This window comes from Euprymna scolopes, chromosome 41 (genome assembly GCF_053919585.1).
Source record: "Euprymna scolopes isolate OS-2025 chromosome 41, ASM5391958v1, whole genome shotgun sequence".
Taxonomy (NCBI): Eukaryota; Metazoa; Mollusca; class Cephalopoda; order Sepiida; family Sepiolidae; genus Euprymna; species Euprymna scolopes.
This window is the reverse complement of record NC_136522.1, coordinates 26329988-26337487: the sequence shown is the minus strand read 5'-3', so window position 1 is coordinate 26337487 and position 7500 is coordinate 26329988.

Here is a 7500-nt window from a genome sequence, read left to right as displayed (position 1 = left end):
TTTTAATTTGGAAATTGTTCTGAAACGCAGAGAAGTGAAATTTGATGCACTGAAAGAACATAACAATGTGCCTTATTTTCCTGATTTTGAACAAATATTTTGAAAGTTATGCTAATTTTTCTATTTTCTGTTAATTTTAGGTGTGTATCATTTTATTGAAAGTGTCTAAAAATGTATATTTTCGGTAATAAAACAATGTTCTTACTTCATATTTCTATTTATATGAAATAAAGAACATATCCAGTAACAATATTAACCAAAAACAAGAACGAATTTTACATTATTCTGTTTAAGGAAATATTTATTTATCAACATAACTCCAATGCTTCAAAATCACTTTGAATTGCTTCCTGGCAACTGATGATGTCAAACACGGATTAGAGATGATGTGATGCTACAGGAAATTTCCAAAATCGTCTTCCAGACTCCATACTTCAATGAAAATTGAACATCCTCTTCATAAACTTTCATCTTTATTATTGATCAGAGCTGCTCAATTGGGTTTATATCTGGAGAACAAGGTGGCCATGTCATCAAATTTTCTCCCTTAATGCCTAATGACTTAAGGTAGAATGTTGTAGTCTTGGCTGAGTTGGATGGTGCATTGTCGTGCATAAAAATCAATTTGTGGTGATGCGCCAATGGAAGAGCATGAGACCATTATGACTAATGCTCATTGAAAAATATAATATAAGACTGGCTTGTCAGTCTGACACTTTCTCGCACTCAAAATGGTCTAATTAGTTCATCACAGATTATTTCAGCCAAAATTAAACAAGTGAATCATGCATGGTCCCCCATGAGTGCACAATGAATGAGGCATAAAAAATGAGTAAGTTCAGAATTTGCCCCCCCAATTAGCCCCTAAAGTCAACAGGGTACGCCAAATCCTGGTGAAAATGAATAAATGGTGCAATTTTAGGCCTTTACATATGTAAATTTGAGTTCTGCACCACCATGTAAAAAAAAAAGAAATAACTAAGTTCATCATTCCTCCCCTATTAAGCCGCCAAAGTCCTCGAGCCCTTCACATATTTAAATTTGAGTTCAGCACCATGCAAAACTGCTAAATAGACATACACAAAAAATTTTGGATAAATATGGTAAAATAGTTTACAAAAATGGAGTTTTTATTAGTCCTAAAAGAGCCCCTGGGGCACACCCAAGAGTTATCGCAAAGTATAGAAAAACAAAATTATATAGAAATCAGTTAGTTACAACTTTTCAGAAAGTTTTATAAAAATCCAAGGCATCAATTTTTTTAATAAGCACAAAAGTGTCAATTTTAGCCATTTCAACCCAAAAGTCACCCCTAGGGGGAAAACCGGAGTTTTTCCAGAAATTCCGTTCTATTATCTTTTTAAATCATGTCATGTTTAATGTTTGGGCAAAGTTTTCAAAAATTCTAAGGCATAATTATTAAGAAAAGTGCAGAGAGACACACACACGAACAGACAAGGGTGAATTTACAGGTCCACTCTCGTTTTGCCGGGGGACCAAAAACTATTGATCTGCAATAAAGCGATACACAGGGTTTATATATATATATATATATATATATATATATATATATATATATATATATATATACATATATATATATATGTATGTATATATATATATATATATATATATATATATATATATATATATAAACCCTGTGTATCGCTTTATTGTAGATCAATAGTTGTATATATGTATATATATATATATATATATATATATATATATATATATATATATATATATATTGTAAGGTGATTGATAATTTATAATTCAAAATTAAAATTAAAAAGTAAAAGTCCGTTTTAATTTTGATTTTGAATTATAAATTATCAATCACCTTACCAAATATAAAAGCAGCTCTAGGATATTTTCCTATTAAGCTTTGATACACCGGTTTTACAACGAACATTATTCTTTCCCTGTATTTTAATTAATTTAGTATTTTTACTATAACATTAAAATACACTCTGCTCTATAAAAAGTGCCCTAACCCCCTTTAAATATATATATATATATATATATATATATATATATATATATATATAAATTGCGTCACGAGCTTTATTGAAGATTAGTGAAATATCAATATTTCACTAAATATATGTCACAAAAAATAAAAATTGTATAATCAAATGACTGATTTAAAGTTAGTTATTTCCTAAAATTTTATTCAAATTCATGCGATATTCACAAAGTTTTGGCATTTTATTCTTTATCAAGGAATTTTCACTGTCCATCGCTTTATGGAAGGTCTCTTAAAATGTTGTATTAGGGCAAAAATACAATGTCTAATCATGAAAACTTTACTTTTTATTATATTTTTCTAGCACATCTTAGGTGTTAAACCTCAAGTAAATGAATTATTTATCGTCATATCTTTTTTTAAATAACTTTAAACAACTTTTTGTCTACAGAAGAAGTCAATTGTTTGATCTAAAAAGGAGTTGTGGTTCTGTCGACATCAACTTACTTTCCTTCATTGGGCATCCTTTGAAGTAAATTGCTCTCCCCCCTCATAAACAACTCTTTTCAATATTGACAATAGATGTTCAATGGGGTAAAGATCCGAAGAACATGGTGGCCAGCTCATGAGGGTTTCTCCAAAAACGCCCATAGATTCAAGGAAGGCAGCAGTCGCCATAGCCTCCATTTCCTTGCTAGCGATGAACTCTGTAAGGGGTTGGAATTCCGTTCGAGTTCCAAAATTTGGCCCATCCATCTAGACCTTCAAGAGTATCACGGGTTTCATCTGTAAATAGGATACGTTGGAAATCCATTTTTATGTAATACTGTGCACAAGCTATTCGTTTTTCCACTATGTTGTTTGCTCAGTGGAGGCCTTGGAATAGTTTTCATGTTCCTTGCCATCTCATTCAACACATTACATCGGGCCTTCCTGAATGTTTGAACGATTCCAGCTCTTGCAAAACTGGAAGCACAGGTGCCGTTTGAGTTTTGGTTGAACTTCCCAACGAATTTTCTGAATATCACGATGTGAAAGGTTTCTCCTGGTGGCCTTATCATTTCTGGATTTGGTGGTGGGATTATTCGCGAATGAAGCCAAAGTTCTTGGATTCTTTTCCAACTCCACAGATAAATCTTTGATGAACAACCCTTCTGCGAGTCCAGAAACAATAATTTCCTTTTCAATAACCGTTAATCGTTCCTATGTTGGCATTTTAAAAGACCTGCAATGAAGCGATGGACAGCATAAATTACTTGATAATAAAATGTTATAACTTCGTGAATATCACATGGATTTGAATAAAATTTTGGGAAATAACTAACCTTGAAACAGTCATTTGATGACACAATTTTCATTTTTTACGTATGTTTAGTGAAGTATTGGTATTTTACTAATCTGCAATAAAGTGATTAACGCAGTATATATATATATATATATATATATATATATATATATATATATAAAATATATTTAAAAAATGGTTAATTTCTTAGGCATAACATTAAATCTTGAAAACCCTACCTTTGAACCCTATAATAAACCTAACCAATATCTACTATATATCCATAACGAATCAAACCACCCTAAATCAATATTAGAATCAATAGTTCCCAATGTCTCTTTAAGAATTTCTAGGCCATCTTCTAACAAATCTATATTTATACAATGAAACCCTTAAAAACTCAGGATACAAATCACAAATCAAATTTCTAAATAAAAATGATAGAAACAAAAACTGCATTAAAAATAAACCTACTAAGAGCATAATAACCTATAATATGGCCATGTCATCCCGTATGCGAGTTTAAAAATGACCAAAAAGCAAGACAAAGCCAAATCAAACCGAAAGTATTAGATACAAACACAAATAAACAGCAAACCAAAACCAGTAAACGTAAAAACAGACATAGGGAGACCCTATGGTTCAAACCTCCACATCCCGAAAATCTTGAGACAAACATAGCCAGAGAATTCTTTAAAATATTGGATAAAAACTTTAAAGCCCCTCATAGATACAGTAAAATCTTTAATAAGAACACAATCAAAGTGTCTTACTCAACTATGCAAAACCATCATAAAAAAATAATTAGTTCTATTAATAATAAAAAATTAATAAGATACAAAATACAAATATACAAAATATAGCAGGCTGTAACTGTAGAAGAAAAAAAATAAAAAAATGTAGTCTATAGCTGCACAGTATCACAAACCCCAAATTTAAATGAATTTAACAGCAACCATAACTCGACCACCCGATTAAATAACTACACCAACTTTAACCAATCTACCAATCAAATACAGACCAACCCACCACATACCAATGCAACCCCTAATCTACCTGAAAATAATTACATTAAATAAGACGTAATCTACTTTGGTTCCACATCTGGACTTATTAAGCATAGAATTTCAACCCATAAACATTCCTTTAAAAACCACTCCCTGTTGAACCAAGCCACCCTATCCAAGCATATTTGGCGAATCAAAGATAAAAATATTTCATTCAATTTGAAATGCCAAATAATAGGATCATATAAAGCATATACACCAGGAGATAGATTCTGTACACTTTGTACACAAGAGACCCTAAAGATTTTAAAATATGACGATATCAAAAATAGAACCTCCTAAATTCAAGAGAGGAACTTATTTCCGCATGCAGTCATAAACGTTGGTTTAAATTTAACAAATATAAACCACCATAAGTCATTAAAAATGTTACTTATTAATATTCAATCTTGAAATTTAAGTTTAACTTAATACCCTTATTAATAAAAATTTGGATCATCAATATTATTATTAATATTAGTTTATTTGATATATGTACCATTATTGTATATTATTTAAATATATATTTAACCTTAACCTATACTATATTTATTAATTTCAATAAATAAATTATTAAATACTAAATTTAATAAGTTCAAAATAGATTATAATATAAATAGAATAAACACTAATTATCTCTCTTTGATTATTTAATTAGAGAAATAAGATTATCTCCCCCTTTTTAAAAAATATTTGCTTAATTTTAAATTAAGCGTTTACAAATATATTCTGGCCGATATAAAATTTTCCATTGGCGTTCTTTTTGAAAATTCAACATTTCATGCGTGTATAAGCTACAATCAACATCCAAATGAATGCTTTGACGATAATTACGGTTTTTTTTTTTTTTTTTTTTTTTTTTTTTTTTACAAAGGCATCACCACATTATCAAGGCCCAGAGGCCACTCAAGGATAAGGGTTAAAGAGTGTACAGTAGAAATTGGTCAATATAGTAATCATTAGTAATGAAAATTTGGTAAATTTAATAACTTATATGGAACGGCTCATCAAGAACTTATTTACTTTAGACTTGAACACAACCATATTGTAGTCAGCCGGAAAGCAGGAAAACGGAAGACAATTCCACAGGCGTGCAGTTCTAAGAAAGAAGCTTTGTTCATGGAATCTACGTTTAGGTTTAGCCACAGATAAAGAGTGGGGGAAATTATTGATAGTGTTTACAGCTAGACGAGTGTTTCTTGTGAAAGTTTGGCGAGGGGGGACCAAAGATTGAAGCTCAGTTGAACACTTTCCATGAAAATAACGATACATCAGAGACAAACTCGCAACATCTCTTCTGTGAGATAGAGGTTGCAAGGAGGAGAAAAGGACATCTCCTACGAGGCTACGGTCTATTTTGAACTCTATCAAGGCAGGACAAGTCCTTTCTAGCAGCTCCTGCCCAGATGTGGCAACAGTATTCCATCCTTGGACGTACCTGGCTCTTATATAGGTAGAGAATAGCATCAGCAGTGAGATATCTACTGGATCGATAGAAAGATCCCACCATTTTTCCAGCGGCCTTGGCAACAGATTTGATATACGTGTTCCATTTAAGATCAGGAGTAATGGTCAAGCCCAGAAGCTTGTCAAAACTTGAGGCCTCCTGAAGACGAGAGCCATTCATTTCAATTGATGACAAATGTGGATTAGAATGTTGATGATGTAAAGAGAGAAGCTTGGTTTTAGATGCATTAAAAGTAACCAGCCACTCCTTTCCCCATTGTACTACGTGCTCAAGATCAGAGGAGAGAGAATTGGAGAGAACTTGCTCGTTTACTGTCTTAGATGTGGTACCATAAATGGTAGTGTCGTCAGCATAAATGTCTACAAATGATGTAAGGATATGATTTGGAAGATCATTAATGTAGATCAGGAAAAGAGTTGGGCCCAGGATGGATCCCTGAGGGACACCGGCATTAATACTGTGAGCTTCTGATTTTTGCCCCTCAACTACTACTCTTATGAACCTATCAGAAAGAAATGATTTAATAATTGAGAAGACTTTTCCAGCTATACCATAGCTAGCGATCTTATGAAGTAAACCTTTATGCCATACCCTATCAAAGGCTTTAGATATGTCAAGAGCAATTGCTCTAGAAAGATTGCCACCGTCGAGAGATTTGCTAATCCTATGCGATATAACTGTAATGACATCTGCTGTAGATCTAGCAGAACGGAAACCATATTGAGTGTCACTAAGAAGGTTATTTTTGTTGAGATGTTTGATTACTTCTGTATTTAACACAGATTCTAGCAACTTACTCATGACGCACAGGAGACTTATTGGCCTGTACTGAGAGGGGGATGAGCGATCACCTGAATTCTTAAATACAGGGCATACTGATGAGGTTTTCCAGGGAGATGGGAAACTATTCTCCTTAAGACAACGTTTAAACAGTTTTGTAAGTATGGGCGCTAATTCAGGTTGAAGTTTTTTGAGTACTATAATTGGAATACCATCAGGGCCAGTTGCTTTACTCGAATCAAGGTTTTTGATTAGCTTCGCAACATCACGTACAGATATACGTATATCACATAGCGTGTTTTCTGATACAGGAGGAAATATTGGGGGTTGGCGGTCTTGGTCGCAAAGGGTAGAATTTGCTGCAAAGTTCTTGACAAAGAGTTAGGCTTTGTCTGATGCTGACGAGATTACCTCAGGTCCATTGATAATAGTTGGGATGGAGCACACGCTTCTGTTCAGGATTCTGTTTGCTATTTGCCAAAACTGGTGGGAACCAAGCCGCTGCTCAGCTACTTTGGACTTAACAGATTGAGCATACAACTCTCTTGCGTTCCTTATTACTTTCTTACAATGGTTGCTGGCAGTCCTGAAAACGGCTTTAGTTTCCATACATCTATTACGTTTGAAGCAGTGGAAAAAGTGATTTCTGTGCGCAATGGCAGCAGCACATTCTGGAGAGAACCATGGCTGGCTGTTAGGTTTTTTCTGAAACTTTTTAGAGGGTATGAAATGGTCAATACCTACAATTAACCATTCAGTTAGGTCTAATACTATAGAGGACACATCCTTTTTAAACATGGAATGCAGAGGTAGATCAGATATAAATGTACGGAAGCTATCCCAGTCAGCCTTAGTGTATCGATATACTGTACGATGAAGAGGTACATCTGGGGACTTATTACATTTCATTTTTATCTTAATTGATACAACAGAGTGGTCGGAAGATCCAAGA